Here is a 16,958-nt window from a genome sequence, read left to right on the forward strand (position 1 = left end):
ATTTACCATATCTTTGTTATCCACTCATCTGTTGAGGGACATCTAGGCTGGTTCCATTTCCTAGCTATTGTGGATAGAACAACAATAAACATGGTTGTGTAAGTATCTCTAAGGTAGTAAGCAAAGTCATTAGGATATATGCCTAGGAATGCTATAGCTGGATCATATGGAGAATCTATTTTTAGTTGTCTTAAGAACCTCTACACTGATTTCCACAATGGCTGTACTAGACTACATTCCCCTTAACCATGTAGGAGGGTTCCTCATTTTCCACATCCCGTCAACACTTATTGTCATTTGTTGTCTAGATGATAGCCATTCTGACAGGAGTAAGATGGAATCTCAAAGTAGTTTAATTTGCATTTCCCTGATGGCTAAATATGTAGAACACTTTTTAAGATGTTTATATGCCATCTGTATTTCTTCCTTTGAGAACTTTCTCTTTAGTTCCATAGCTGATTTTTCATTTGGGTTGTTTGATTTCTTATTGTTTGGTTTTTTGAGTTCTTTGTATATTCTGGATATTAATCCTCTGTCAAATGTACAGCTGGCAAAGATTTTCTCCCATTATGTAGGTTGTCTCTTTGCTCTATTCACAGTGTCCTTTGCTGTATAAAAGCTTTGTAATTTCATGAGATCCCAGTGGTTAATTAGTGGTTCTATTTCTTGAGAAATTACAGTTATAAAAAATTCAGAAAGTCTTTACAAAGACCATTATGTTGAAGGGTTTCCCCTACTTTTTCCTCTAACAGTTTCAGAGTTTCAGGTCTGACATTAAGGTCCCTGATCCATTTGGACTTGATTCTTGTGCATGCAGAGACAAGGTTCTATTTTCATCCTATATATAGATATTCAGTTTTCCCAGCACCATTTGTTGAAGAGGCAGTCTTCTCTCCAATGAATATTTTTGGCATTTTTGCTAAAAATCAGATGGCTGTAGCTGCCTGGATTAATATCTGGATCCTCTATTCTGTTCCATTCTTCTACATGTCTGTCTTTGAGCCAGTTCCATGCTGTTTTTGTTGCTATGGTTTTGTAATATAGCTTAAGATCAGGTATGGTGAAATCAACACCCTTATTTTTGTTGCTCAAAATTGTTTTGGCTATTTGAGTTTTTTTGTGTTTCCAAATGAATTTTAGGATTTTTTTTTTCTATTTCTGTGAAGAATGCCATTCAAATTTTAATGGGGATTGCATTAAATGTGTAGATTGCTTTTGGTAAGATTGACATTTTCATAATATTTATTCCTCCAATCCAAGAATATGGGATGTCTTCTGTCTTCTGCAATTTCTTGCTTAAATATTTTAAAGTTCTCATTGTAGAGATCCTTCACGTCCTTGGTTAGGTTTATTTTAAGGTACTTTTTTTTGAGGCAATTGTGAATGGGAGAGATTCCCTGATTTCATCCTTTGCATTTTGTTGTTAGTATATAGGAAAGCTACTATTTTCTATGTGTTTATTTTGTATCCTGCTACATTGCTAAAAGTGTTTATCAGCTCTAACAGTTTTCTGGGAGAGTCTTTAGAGTCCTTTATGTATAGAATCATATCATCTGCAAATAATGATAATTTGATCTCTTCCTTTCCATTTTTTATCCCTTTTATGAATGTCTCTTGCATTATTGTTATATCTAAGACTTCAGTTACCATATTAAATGAAAGTAGGGCCAGTGGACACCCTTGTCTTGTTCCTGAATATAGTGGAAAAGTTTCAAGTTTTTCCCCATGTAGTATTATGTTGGCTATAGGTTTGTCATAAATAGCTCTTATTATATTGAGATATATTCCTTTTATTACCAGTTTCTGTAGGACTTTTATCATGAAGCGATGTTGAATTTTGTCAAATGCCTTTTCTGGATCTATTGAGATGAACATGTCATTTTTGTCATTCAGTCCATTTATACAGTGTATTACATTTATCGATTTGCATAAGTTGAACCATCCCTGCATCTTTGGGATAAAGTCTACATGGTTGGGTTGAATGGTCTTTTTGATATATTCTTGTAGTCTGTTTGCCAGTATATTGTTGAGAATTTTTGCATCTATGTTTAGTAGGGAGATTGGTCTGTAATTTTCTTTTTTTGGTCTGTCTTTATCTGGTTTTGGTATGAGGGTGGTATGGCTTCATCGAAGGAGTTTGGTAGAATTACTTCCTTTTCTATAATATGGAAAAGTTTGAGAAGCAGTGGTTTTAGTTCTTCCATTAAGGTCTGGTAAAATTCACCAGTGAATCCCTCTGGGCCTGGACTTTTTTTTAGTTGGGAGAATATTTATAATTGCTTGTATCTCTGTACTTGTTATAGGTCTATTTAAATGATTTATCTCATCTTGATTTAATTTTGGTAAGTCATATCAATCAAGGAAATTATCCACTTCTTTCAGATTTTCAAACTTATATTCTTAAAGTATGTCCTTATGATTTTCTGAACTTCTTTAGTATCTGTTATAATTGTACCTTTTTCATCTCTTCATTAATTTTTGCCTCTTCTGGTCAGATTTACAAAGGGTTTATCAATCTTGTTTATCCTTTCAAAGAACCAACTCTTTGCTTCCTTGATTCTTTGTTTTTTTATTTCTATTTTATTAATTTCTGCCCTAATATTTATTATTTCTTCCTGTCTACTGATTTTTGGTCTGCCTTGTTCTTCTTTTTCCAGGGCCTTAAGGTAAAACATTAAATTATTTACTTGTGAACGCTCTAATTTCTTAATATAGGCACTTTGGGCTATAAATTTCCCTCTTAGGACTGCCTTCATTGTGTCCCAAAGGTTTTGGTATGTTGTATTCTCATTATCATTTGATTCTATGAACTTATTGATTTCCTTTTTATTTCTTCAATAACCCATTCATCATTTAATAGTGCACTGATTATTCTTCATGAGTTTCTGTATGCTCTATAGTTTTTCTTGTTGATGATTTGTAGTTTAATCCCATTGTGATAAAATAGAGTAGAAGGTATTATTTCATGCTTCCTGTATTTGTTAAGATTTGCTTTGTGTTCTAATATGTAGTCTATTTTAGAGAAGGTTCCATGTTCTGATAAGAAAAATGTGTATTCTGAAGCATTTGGATGGAATATTCTGTAGTTATCTGTTAGGTCCATTTTTTCCATGACACCATTTAGTCCAGATGTCTCCATTTATTTTTTGCCAAGATGACCTGTCAATTGATGGGGGTGGGGTATTGAAGTCACCCACTAAATCGTGTTCATTGTCATCTTCGACCTTAAGTTCAATAGTGTTTGTTTGATAAAATTGGGAGCATATGCATTTAGTATTGTAATGTCCTTCTGTTGGAGTGTTACTTTAATCAGTATAAAATGACCTTCTTTGTCTTTCCTCACTAATGTTAGTTTGAAGTCTATCCTGTCAGATATTAGGATAGCAACTGCTGCTTGTTTCCTAGGCCTATTTTCTTGAAATACCATTTTCCATCTTTTCACCATAAGTCAGTGTCTATCTTTTATTGAGAGATGAGTTTCCTGGAGGCAACAAATGGCAGGATCCTGCTTTTTAATCCAGTATGAAAGCCTCTGTCTTGGTTGGGGCATTAAGGTCATTGATATTAGGAGTTCTTATTTAAAGGTATGTGTTTACTCTCACCAGTCTTGTTTTGTCATGCTTCCTATTTCCCTTTACTCTCTTATTTTAACTGTTATTTGAGTGTGGTTTACTTTTTCCCATTTCCTTTTGTATGTGCTTTGCTTTCTCTTCAGCATGAAGGATTTCCGTCAAGTATTTTCTGTAGAGCTGGATTAGTTGTCATGAATTCTTTTAGCCTGTTTTTGTGTGGAATGTTCATATTTCTCCTTGAGTTTGGATAGATTTGCAGGAGAAAGTAATCTTGGTTGACAGTTGTTATTTTTCAGAACTAGGAATAGATCATTCCAAGCCCTCTGACTTTTAGAATTTGTGTTGAGTAATCTGTTGTGATCCTGATAGGCTTGCCTTTATAGGTGACTTGCTTTTTCTAATTGCTTTCAACATATTTTCTTTGGTTTGCATGTTTAGTAGTTTAATTGTAACATGGCAAGTTTAAGTTCTTTCCAGGTTTTCTCTGATTGGTGTTCTAAAAGCTTCCTGTATCTGCATTGGCATTTCTTTCCCAATTTGGGGAAATTTCTCTTCTATGATTTTTTGACAACACCCACGATGCCTTTTGATTGAAATTCTTCTCCTTCTACTATACCCTGTTTAGTCTCTGCTCCTGCAACTGGGCGCTGGGTCAGGTGTGCCCCTGCAGTTCGGTATGGATCAGGGCTGCAAGCACCTTGGCCGGCATTCTTGGCCGGTTTACTCCTTTCTTGTAGATCTTGGTCTCTTCTGCTTCTCTCCTGTTGCCTATACAAACCTATGCACCTTCATTTTTCAGAAGAAAAGTATATTTATTTTGCTGTGCTTCTGCTTGAATCCCTCCTTAGGCTGGTTTGGTGTGACTCCTGTGCAGCCATCTTACTTGAAAGTACAGTTCCCTGGGCTGGAGAGAAGATGGCTTAGTGGTTAAGCACTTGCCTATGAAGCCAAAAGACCCTGGTTCAAGGCTCGATTCCCCAGGACCCATGTCAGCTAGATGCACAAGCGGGCACATGCATCTGGAGTTCATTTGCAGTGGCTAGAAGCCCTGATGTACCCATTCTCTCCCTCTTTCTCTCTGTCTCCCTCTCTCTCTCGCTGTCTGTAGCTCCCAAATAAATAAATAAAATAAACAAAAACATTTATAAAAAAAAAAAAAGAAAGTACAGTTCCCTGAAAGAGCTTTTTCTTTCTATCCAGTTGCTCATCTATGATGGCAGAAGAGTCTCCAGAGACTGATAGGAGGTAAATTTCCCTGGCTGTCTTATGGTTCCCAGACCAGCAAAGGTAAAGAGGATGTGGTAGATTCTCCCTTTGTGGTCTACAGTGCTCCACTGTCATTTTTTGCTGGAGAGTTCTGGCCATCACTACAGAGTGATGTTCTATACTTTAGACTAATTTAGAGTTTACTACCTACTTCTTAAATTTATTCTTTCCTTCCTTTTTTTTTTTCTTTCTTTTTAGGTCCTGGGTGAAATAATTTCCAAGGCATGTGTAGGTATGTCCATCTCATAGTTCTAGAAGAAGCCTAACATGCTAATGATAACAGGTGGGAGATCAGATTAAAAGGAGCCCTTCATGCTGGAGAATCCAGTGTTTTCTCAGCAGAAAACTTAGTAGTCTGAGTGTCACCAAAATCTAGTAAGAACCATGGAGGCTTTGGACATTGTGTCTCTTAAGCTTGCAGAAGGCTAGGATTTGGAACCACCTAGCTTTTTACCCTAATACAACCTAAGAATTCATCACCCTATAATATGTCAGGTGCAAAAAGAAGTACCACCTGTGTGAGGTTTGGCTCCTAAACTATGGATGCATACATTCCTGTACACACAACTTTGAGTTTTTTTTTTTTTCTCTCATGAATAGGACCTCTAGGTAAAATACTGGGTGCTAAAGGAAATATGAATTACAGTTAAAATAACAATCAATTTTTAGTATGTACCCTTCTTAGACCATATTAATATTCAGAATTGTTATCTATATGAAATTCAACTTTAATTGGGAATCCCAGATTATGATGTGCTAAGTCTGGGAACCCTATTTGAGAACTATGTAATGTTATGAGAAGAGAATGGATAAGTATAATCTCTCTGTCTCTGTTTCTAGCTTCTCAGTGTCCATTCCCAAGGGTGTGGATAAGGAATAAGTAAGAGCAAAAATACTTGGATGGTGTATAGTCACTGTTTGTTTAAATATGACCAGTGAAGAGCCATTGTGGCATGGGACCTAATACATATGAAAGAGATCAGATTCTCAGTGGAAACCTAGACCATCTGCAGAGCCTCATGATAAGCTTTCCAATTACTCCATGTTATTTTGTTTTTAAAAGTTCAGGGCTAAGTATATTCCATTTATATTTATTTTTATCTTACATATATTTGATGTAGGGTCACACTAGATAGTCCATGCTGGCCTTGGACTCTTAAGACTCTCAGAGTATTTATCCATGAGTAGGTATTATGACAACCAGATCCTCTAACTGTCCCTTAGGGTGTGTGGTGCCCCACCCACACCCTTAATCCTGATAACAAATAGGTTAAGATTTCTGATCTGTTGAGGGCTCCAAGTCAGTTTGTGACCACATGAGACCCCTCCCTGGTGTAATCCCAGTTACCTCTGCTCCTGCTTGGGTCCCGCTGTCAGTTCAAGTTGGCTTGGTGGGGTCCCTGGACCGCTGCTCTTTTTGCTGGAGCTGGGCACTGGCGATGGAGGAGGAGAGGGAGCTGCAGCTGCTCTAGTTCTCTTGCTGCTCCACGTGTTCTTCTACCCTGTGATCTGCTCCTCCATTGTTCACTGCTGCTCTCCCTTCACATTTCTTGAGTTTGTGGAGAGCTCCGGTGAGAGTGGAAGCGCCCCTCACCTGGCTTTTCCTGCAGCTCAAGCCAAGCCTGGCGGCTTTCTAGTGCGCTGCAGCCACTGCTGTGGTCAGCGGACCTGATGGAGGTGCTTCTGCCGGCCTGTGTGGGCTCTGGATGCTCTGGATCTCTCCTATTTCTCTGCTGCCGTCTCAATTTCCTATATTCCTCACTTTTTAGTAAAAGTGTGTATTTTGCTGAGGATTTTTTGGCTCCAGGCTGCTTTGGCGTGCTACCTACGCTGCCATCGTAACTGGAAGTCCTGGACTTGGGCTCTTAATCCTCCCACCTCTATCTCCCATGAGTTGGAATTTCAGGCGATGGCCACTACAACTGCTACAGAACAAGCCTATGATTATTACAGATGTTGGACTAATTTCAGCTGTCAGCTGGCAACCTAAACTTGTCTTTATTTTGGATTTATCAACTGTGATTCAATAGCTATTTTTGATTACAGATTATTTGTACAGAAAGAGTATATTTAGTGCTTTTTTCACAGATGCACACTGACCAGGACTTTATTTAAAAATTACAGAACAATACTGCAGAGACAGATATGTAAACTTCCACAATGCTGCATCTTGGGTTTAGTTAGCAAAGCCCACATTTAGCAAATAAGCCTGAGTTTAGTCTTCCATGTAGAAACATGACACACTAAACTGTAAAAAAAGAAGAAAAAGAAAAAGAAAAAGAAAAAAGTAAGTTTCCAGTTGTTTGAAAGGACCAATTTTAGTGTTGTAAGGTTGTAAAAATGCATAGATCATTAATCTAAGACTTGGCTAAACAAAAGTATTCCCCTTTCATAGTATTCCTTTATACTTCATATGCAAGGTATTTGTTATGTGTAGGATTTAATTTACAGTACTAAAAGGCAACCAGTTAGGGAAGAGGCATGAAAAGGAAAAAAGGAACGTATGTAAGGCAATTTATTTTTAGGTATAATAAGCATAATAGTGTTTTAGGAAGATGAGATAAAAATTACTCAAGTCTAGCTTGGTGCTCACAGGATTAAAACAATGGCCTCCATGCTGAGCTCCTCTGAGCGGGACTAATAATCATTCCCTTGGTCACCATAGTGGTAATCTTGGGGGTAGTCTTGGGGTACTCACCATGATATCCATCTGGGTATTCTACCTGGTAATCGCTATCACTGATTTCAGACCCATTTGTCCCTGTGCCCTGGCTTCCGTTGTGAATGAAATGCTGTGTGGGAGCAGCACAGTATTTGGGGTCATACACTTGCCAGCAGAGTCCATACAACACTTTCCTTTCCCGGAAGCTACTTGGTTGGTACCCATCTATGGAGAGATGGTTGAATTGTCCAATGGCTGTGGTGTTAGTTTGTGATCATAGAAGTCTCTTCTGGTGCCTGGGGCTAACATCCCAGCCTAGATGGCCCCTTTGTTGGTGCCCATCTGCAGACTAATTGTGTTCTGGTCAAAAGGTTTGTCAGTTTGCAATTTGGGGTCATAAAGATGCCTCCTAGTCCCATATGCAGTCATACCTGCCTGGCTGGCACATTTGTTAGTTCCCATCTGCAAACCATTTACACTTTAGCCAGCCTTTAGTTTTCCTTCATTGAAACGTCTTGTTTTTCTGTACACTTGACTCTAACATCAATGGTTGTATGGAATCCTTTTATTTTGGCCAGACCTGCTAGAGTTACCAGTGGGGTCTGAACCTGGGTCATGTTTCCATTCTCAGAAAGATCATTTGCTTCGAATACATCATGTGGCTTCATGACATAAGCCTTGATAGCTTTAATAAAGTTGCCAATGTTCTCCAACTGAAGCCAATTCACTGTGGACACACTGACCTTCTTCACAGAGCTATAGCTTGTTAATGAGTTTGCAGAGGATGATACCATTCTTCAGGCCCAGCTGGAAGTTGGTGCCAGCTCATGCTTGTCACCTCTTCTATCCAATTGCACAGATCTTCCTCTTTCTGGTGATCATACTTGGAGGCAATTTTATTCTTGACCTCTGCTGAGAGCCCACAGGACCCAGGTTTGAGGCTTGATTCCCCAGGACCCACGTTAGCCAGGTCAGGGAGGTAGTGCCGAGGGAAGAACCAGGCCTGCTGGTTCCTCCCTAGGAGTTGAGAAGAATGATGAGCATTGGACGACCCAGAAACCTCTCCTGGCCACCGGAGAAAAACCACACTGAGCCAGGAGTCTTTTCAATGCAGGAACTCACAGAAACCACTCGCTTTATTACTCTGAGCAGTTGTCTATATCATGTTGAGGATGAAGGTGGGGATTTTAGGATGGGGGAAGAGGTAAGGGCCAATAGTAAACTGTAACTATTGAAATGGTAATTACAATTACCACGCAGAAGTGGCAGGCCAGAAGCCATTAGGCATCTTGCTGAGTCCTAGCTGGCCAGAGACAGGTCGCCAAACTTTAGCTAGGCTCAGGAAATTCCACTAGGCTTTACGCCTGGTCCTTTCAGAGCCCAACATCTCCCCCTTTTGTTTTTGTAAGAGCTTTAGTTACCATGGCCCCTGTCTTAGGTTGTCCCCCCTCCGGGGATCTTACCTGTCATTAGATATCAGGTGGTTAGCTCGCTGAGAAGCCACTCTATGGCCTGTCTTAGGTTGACCCCACTGGGGATCTTACCCATCATTGGTCACATGGAGGGCAGAGGAGGTGGCAGTGGTCATCTGAGGAACTTAATTCCTGAGTTGCCGCCTGTAGTAATGTATCTTGACCTGATGAAGTTTTATTGCCTCTAGCCGCTGGTGAATAAATTGTGTAATTTTTGACAGTGAGGATAAGGAGGAGGGGAAGGAGGGGGAGGGGTCCAGGTAGTGGGAGGAGGTAGGGTAAGAAGTCATGTAAGCCCATCCGCAGCAGGTTGTCCTGGGGGTCCCGTTGCCTGGAACCTCTTAATCTTGTGCTGGATGATTCCCAATTTATTGGCGTAAAAGTGGCATTTTTCCTGTAAAAACAAACATACGCCTCCCTTTTTGGCTGATAGTAGGTCTAGTCCTCTCCTGTTTTGTAGGACTGCCTCAGCCAGGGAATCTAGCTTTCAGGAATGATATCTACATCTGGGATTAAGGTGGCTGGGGCACAAAGGCCCATCCAATTGGTGGGCAGAAAGTTATAGGCCATCTCATCTCCACAAACATAAACCATTCCAGAAGGCAGGCAGCGTTGAGCACTGGGCTCAGTTGTGTTAAAAGTACAGAAGGAAGGATGAATGTATCTCACATCTATACTGGTATTATTAGGGGAAGTCAGGGCCCAAATGCCCAGAGGAAACATTGGGAAAAGCTGGACAGGGATGGGGAAGGTGGCTGAGCAGTTTTTAAAGGTCCTATGGACAACTGTACTGCAAGTAGCCGGAGAGGCCCAGATCGGAGGCAAAGCCAGCAATCCTCCACAAGGGAGGGAGTTATTTAGTTTAGCAGGGTGAAGGACCATTTTAGGAACAGTCCTCAGGGGCGGGACACTCCCTAGAGAAGTGATTATCAGTGTCCCCTTGTTGGGACAAATATTTTAGGTCTCTCACTAGTACCCAAATGGGTCTTTTTCTTTTTACAGTTTTTCCATGGACAAAAATTTTATGAGCTTCACATAAGTTTCTATCAGAAAACTCCTTTCTGTTACAGAGTTTTTGTATTTTAACTACTCAGTACAAAAGACTATTAAGGCCAACCAAATGGCTTCGGACACTGAATATACATAATCTTGCTTACATGTAGGTGCTAATGTCTTGCTGCCAGTATGGCTTCCTGACACTGAATATACATAATCTTGCTTACTGTAGGTGCTATAGTTTTGCCTTGTTATAGTTTTGCTAAAGTGTTGCTGCCGAAAGCCCAGAGCCATGGATACAAGTCCAGCCAAAATGGCTCCCGCCAATTCCCCCTTTTTTATTAAGATCTGTAAAAGTAAACAAGTTAAGCACTTTTTAACATATAAAGGCATAGAGAAAACATTTTTAACTGGTGTAAGATAAAGTTAGGAGAGACTAAAACAATGTATATTGAACCATCATAACCTAAAATTAGTCTCAGTGTTTGTAATTTTAACTTTCTTGAGGTTTTTTAGCTTAAAATCTGAAGTCTCAGCCAGGCATGGTGGTGTACGCCTTCAATCCCAGCACTTGGGAGGGGGAGGTAGGAGGATTAACATGAGTTTTAGGCCACCCTGAGGCTCCATAGGGAATTCCAGGTCAGCCTGGGCTAGAGTGAAATCCTACCTTGAAAAACCAAAACAAAGAAAAAACAAATCTTAATTTTTTTAATCCAATATTTAGCTAAGCGTATCAGTCTATTACAAATTTAACATTAATTAAACATTTTGGGCCTGGGCAGCAGGACACAGCCAGCCCTTATGCCAGTAGCCCAGTTCCAACAATGTTCCCTGTAGTCTTTCTATCCCTTAGAAAGCTTATAAGCTAAGCCTTGAAGTCTAATGCTGTCTGTACTTAGAATTTTTAAATTTTTATCTGAATAGTCCACAAAACTTGGCTTACCATTCCAGAAGACACCTTCAGTTGTAGGCATCAAGTCCATGTCTACTTCTTTAAAGCAAAGGTTCCAAAAGATTAACATCCACATGGTCAGGTTCATCTCAGCTCATCAAACAGCTTTAGGTTTGCTGAGATAAACTTCCAGACCAGGTACAGTTATGGAGGAAGGAAAATTTACTGAAGCTTACAGATCCAGGGGAAGTTCCATAATGCCAGAAAAAGCTGGCCTGCCTTCACAGGCCCAAGCAGAGAGAAAGAGAGAGAGAAGCACAAGCCTTTAGAAATACAAAAGCTGCCTGCAAACCAAAGGTGACGGGGAAGAGAAAGGGAATGAAGAGATGACGACAAGTAAGTACAGGTTACAGAAGCAAAGTTTCATATGAATATGAAGACTGCCTCATAGCTCATGAGGGTACGCTCACCCGCACACACCGATTACCTCCTCAATGACTGCCTCTCACGGGGTGCACTAGTCTGTTGGGGTCCCAGAGCCACACGTTAGGCGCCAGATGCGGGGCTCCTTCCCAGTCAGGTAGGCAGTGCCGAGGGAAGGACCAGGCCTGCTGGCTCGTCCCTAGGGGTTGAGGAGGATGATGAACATCGGACGACTCAGAAACCTCTCCTGGCCACCGGAGAAAAACCACACTGAGTCAGGAGTCTTTTCGATGCAGGAACTCACAGAAACAACTCGCTTTATTACTCTGAGCAGTTGCCTATATCATGTTGAGGATGAAGGTGGGGATTTTAGGATGGGGGAAGAGGTAAGGGCCAATAGTAAACTGTAACTATTGAAGTGGTAATTGCAATTAACACGTGGAAGTGGCAGGCCAGAAGCCATTAGGCGTCTTGCTGAGTCCTAGCTGGCCACAGACAGGTCGCCAAACTTTAGCTAGGCTCAGGAAGTTCCACTAGCCTCACGCCTGAGCCTTTCAGAGCCCAAAACATCTAGAGTCCATTAACAGTGGCTGAAGGCCCTGGTGTGCCTATTCTCTCTCTCTCTCTCTCTCTCTCTCTCTCTCTCTCTCATTCCCTCTGTCACTTTCAAATACATAAATAAGAATAAACAAAAAAAAATCTTAAAAGAGAATTCTTTTGAAATTTAAGTAAGCCCATGCATGATATGACATTCTTATCTCTCAATCAGAGGAAGCTGATTTATCTATAGGGTCCCTTGGAACTGTAACATTCAATGATATGCCACTATCATAATAGTTTTCAACTAGGATTCAAAGCATTTTGGCAGCTTCAGCTGTGGTCTGTGTCTTGCACACAGCTACGTAGTTGTGATCTTCACAGCTCCACAGAATACAACAACCCACCCTGATAGCTGCACATTCAGCTGAAAGTCTGTTGAGTATATATTTTTTAAGTGCAGAAGGATTTATTATTCGTAACAGGCAAAGAGAACATGGGAGCCATTTCTAAATTTCTGAATGATAGAACCATATCATATGCATGTAGGAGTGGGCCAATTTCTAAACATGTAGGAGAGTACATTTCAGAGCATACTCAGTTTTATGTCATAATGTTCTTGAGTTATATATACATGTATATTATTTGTTTATTATTAACAACATATTTTGTATGGACACTTCATGTATTGGTGCACTCTTTTCCCTATCTCTGCCTCTATTCTGCTGGAGACCCTCCTCAGTGGGGTTGCAGGTATTCTTCATGGGACTGTGGGTTATATATTCTGAGGCAGCAGTCAGTATTTTTTTGGCTGGGGAGGCAATGCCTCTGGGCATGATGTCTCAACTTGTGGCTCTTACAAACTTTCTGCCTCATCTTTCACAAAATTCCATGAGCCATGGTGGGTGAACTTTAAGTCTACTTCAGTGATGAGCTCTTGGGAACCTCTGGATCTCTGCTTAGGTAAGTGTAGAGCATCCTCAAGGTCTGCCGCTTTCACCCTGGTGCTGACTGTCAGGCTCACCATGTAAGCAACACTTTTGCGCATTTCACCAATTCCTCTTTGGTTTCAGCTATGGTCTGGCTGAAGTGTGAGGCGTAGTTTATGTCCTCAGGTCTTGCTACCTTTCCACAAGCACACCCTCCAGCTAGAATATATATTTTGGAGGTTCAAAAATGACTCTTCAGAAGTCCCAGCAGCAATGGGTGACTTGCCTCATCCACTTGCTCATCCTGCTGTGGACCAGTGGTATGGGGTTGTTCTTTGCTTCTTTAGATGTGGCTGAAAAAAAAAAAAGCACAGTGCTCTAAATACTTTTTATTTTTTTAGTAAATAGATCCAATTACTAAGAAAATATTTATATTATACTCATGTAGATCCAGCTGGCAAAATAATTCTGCTGCCTTCCCTGGTTTGGAATATCAAATGTATGCATTTGAAATACAATAGCTTGTGATGGTGCTTCTTAAATATGGGGACAACTTAAAGCAGTTTTGTGCTGAACTGGTTCACAGTAGACATTAGACCTGAGTAGAAAATCATCAGCAACTTTGAGAGGTGACTATTGTAGGCCCTTGGCCAATATTAAACCATATAAACTTAAAACAAGTAAAGGAAACCAGAAGGGTAAATATTTAAAGTACATTGCTTATTAATTATTTTCACTATATTTAGCAGTTATTTTACATAACAGGTGTCTTGCTCTTTGACCTGATATTTCTATATGCTACTAAGCAGACATTGATTTATTTTCTCATTGATAGCTAGTCTTAAGAAATGTAGAACATATTTCTCGAATGCATATTTAACTTAACAGTGGCCTATATTAAACATGTGTTGACCTCTCTGGTGTAGACATTTCCATGATGGCCTTTTTCAAGCTACAAAGGCATAGTTGGGGAAAAGTCTAACAAGGATATATGAATAATAGACCTGCCTAAAATTAATACCTGTACCCTCTTTTGTAATAGCTGTTGAAGATGGCCCTGCTCCATCTCACTCAGTCTTGTTCCTTATTCCCACAGGTGCTGTTTTGATGAGCTATTTAGAGGAGAATTGCCATAATATTTGTCTTGGGTATTCATGAGGAACATTCTGGTACAACATCACTTTACCCTAGTCTGTGTTCCCAGTCTTATAACTCCATCAGCACACTGGTGTGTTGGAGGATAAACTGAGTTCACTTCTTTATCCTTGGGCTCAGAGGCCATCTCAATTCTTTATTCATCAGTGTGGCAAGTTTTGGGGAACCAGCTTCAGCTGTAGGGAGAGGCCTGTAGTTTTACTGCATAAAATTAATTTTATGGTAGAGTGTTAGAAGCCCTGTGTGGTCCCTAACTAAATATATTATATATCATCAGCTTTATTCGTGATGCGGGTGACATTTTAACTTTTTTGTTATCCACATGTTATTGTTTTAACTGATTTTTAGTTCAGAAAGTGATTTATGAAATTTCTAAAACTGCATGCTGTGACATGTAGGGTATTAAAGATCAGGATTTGCTATGTATGAGCCTTGGTGTCCATTCATCTTCTAGTTATTCCTTATGATCTGGTCCTTACTTGTTTCAGTTCATCTAAGTCTGAGAAAACTGGCCTGCTACTCAAATCTGGGGAGATTCCATCTGTGGGACCTCTGGTCATCATAGCCTGGTGTGGTGGTTTGATTCAGGTGTCCCCCATAAACTTAGGTGTTCTGAATGCTAAGTTCCCAGCTGATGGATATTTGGGAATTAATGCCTCCTGGTGGGAGTGTATTGTTGGGGGCGGGCTTATGGGCTTTATAGCCAGTTTCCCCATGCCAGTGTTTGGCACACCCTCCTGTTGCTGTGGTCCACCTTATGTTGGCCAGGGGGTGATGTCCACCCTCTGCTCATGCCATCGTTTTCCCCTGCCATCGTGGGGCTTCCCCTCAAGCCTGTAAGCCAAAATAAATCTCTTTTTCCCAGAAGCTGCTCTTGGTTGGGTGATTTCTAACAGCAATGAGAACCGGACTGCAACACCTGGTGATAATCCAACTCTGAACACATTTATTTTTTTAAACTTAGTATCCTTCACTCCTCTTCCTACACTTTTTTTTTTTAAATTTTGGAGTTGTTCAGCCTGAGTTTGAAACCTAGCTGTACTGTTTAGTATTTAAAAGACCCAAAGTTTTCACAGCCCGTGGTGTTGTTTGTGAACTGGGCATGGCTATTGGATCAAGCATGGAGGGATGTCTGATACTTGAGTAAGCTAAGGTCTGTAAGGATTCAACATAGTTCCTAGCACATAGAAGTCTTCAAATAGTGGTAGCTATCTGTTTTCATTTTATTTCTCTCTCCTATCTATTAGGATTCCTAGAGCTGGAATTTCCCATTCATATCATCCAGAGGTTGACTAAACCTCACAGCTGTAGCCAGCATCGATTTCAGGATTCACAAATCACTATCTCTATCTTGGCTTTCTCACCAGAGCCACTTATCTTATTCACTTGAATGACATTCAGATACTACAGGTAAAATATCTTCTTGCTTATCATCTACCCACTTCCAAGTTCATATTGCCTTCCAAGGACCTCATCTCTATCAGTGGTATGCCCATTTCCTCTGATTTCAGCCTTCTAAGTTACAATCTTTCCTTCCCACACTGATTAACATTAAGCCCTGCTTGTTCTTTTCCATACCTTGTTATCCTTTGTTCCCTGGGATTAACAACAGCTGACAAGTTGTGAGGTAGCAGACTTAACCCTCTTGCAGCTCTCTGCCCTTGACATGCTTGTTTTCCTCATTGTGCCTTTGCTCATGGTGCTCAAGGGACCCTTGATGATCTTTAAGTAGTCTTTTATTATTTACTGACTTATATTGCTCTTTAACTCTTTGAAATATCTGTTTCTTTTCTGTTCAACTAGGTTGTAAACTCCTTGAAGACAAAAAACAGGCCATAAACTTCTCAGAATTACTGTCATAGTATTGAACACAGAGCTCAATAAAGGCTTCCTAATGTAATAAATAGATTGGATACAACTTGTTCTTGTTAATAACATATAACAGCCTCCCTCTGTCAAGTCAATGCCAGGGTCTTCACTCAGGCATTCTAGAAATCCTGTGTCAGCTGGCTCCATCTTGCCAGGTCTACCTTGAATACTTTCCTACCATGAGCCTCCTCTTCAGGCTAACCTCTTTACCACCAGCACACATGTACATACACACACACACCACACACCTTACTATCTGGATGTTCAAATGATGTATTTTCTGTCACAGATTTGTCCAAGGCTCTAAGACATAGGCATTTATCCCCCACACTGGCACATGCAATGCTAGACCATGTCTAAAGATCTAGTGTAGGAGTGGGAAAACAACAATCATAGGTTAAGGTTGAGACATATCAGGCAATTAGTGAGAACATTTCTTTGAGAAAGCAGTCCTAGGCAGTTGGAAGTATATTTTTAAGATCAACTTCTTTGAAAATTGCTTTAATTAAATGGGCAAGAGAAGTAGTTTTTCAGGGTCTCTCTCTCTCTTTTTAAAATTTTTTTTAAATTAAAAAAATTTGTTGTTGTTGGTTTTTAATTTATTTATTTGAGAGTGACAGACAGAGAAAGAGGCAGATAGAGAAAGAGAATGGGTGCGCCAGGACCTCCAGCTACTGCAAACGAACTCCAGACGCATGTGCCCCCTTGTGCATCTGGCTAACGTGGGTCCTGGGGAATCGAGCCTCAAACTGGGGTCCTTAGGCTTCATAGGCAAGCGCTTAACCACTAAGCCATCTCTCCAGCACCCGCCCTCTCTCTTTGTTAACACCTGGTTTTCATTACTCATGGTTAGTGAAGAAAGTTTTACTTCATTAATCTATTCATCTGCTATGTGGCAGGCAGTGTATTTGAACACAGATGTGAGACTTCTCAAATGCGAGACTTCAGGTAGCATAATACTTGTGGGATTTTTTTTCTTGTGGAAACAGGAAATTGATTAGTTGCCTGGGTGAGGCTCAAAGTCCTGGGGTCTGGGGATCCCTCAGCTTACTGAATAGCTGAGACTACAAGTGCATGCCATGCTACTGTACCTACCATGGTCCATGGATTCTTGATGTATCTGTAAGCAGAATATTGAATCATATGAGCGTTTTGAACAATTAAAACTCTGTGTTTGATCTGCAG

General features: G+C 40.3%; 1 protein-coding gene and 1 pseudogene across 1 annotated transcript in view; one reads left to right on the forward strand and one right to left on the reverse strand.

Moving 5' to 3' along the window:
* The window catches only part of Asb4 (ankyrin repeat and SOCS box containing 4), a 68,960-nt gene that overhangs the window by 48,535 nt on the left and 3,467 nt on the right, over positions 1-16,958 (forward strand). The gene's annotated exons all lie outside the window — the stretch shown is intronic.
* Positions 7,436-16,878, reverse strand: LOC123464042 (annotated as a pseudogene).

This window comes from Jaculus jaculus, chromosome 10 (genome assembly GCF_020740685.1).
Source record: "Jaculus jaculus isolate mJacJac1 chromosome 10, mJacJac1.mat.Y.cur, whole genome shotgun sequence".
Lineage (NCBI taxonomy): Eukaryota > Metazoa > Chordata > Mammalia > Rodentia > Dipodidae > Jaculus > Jaculus jaculus.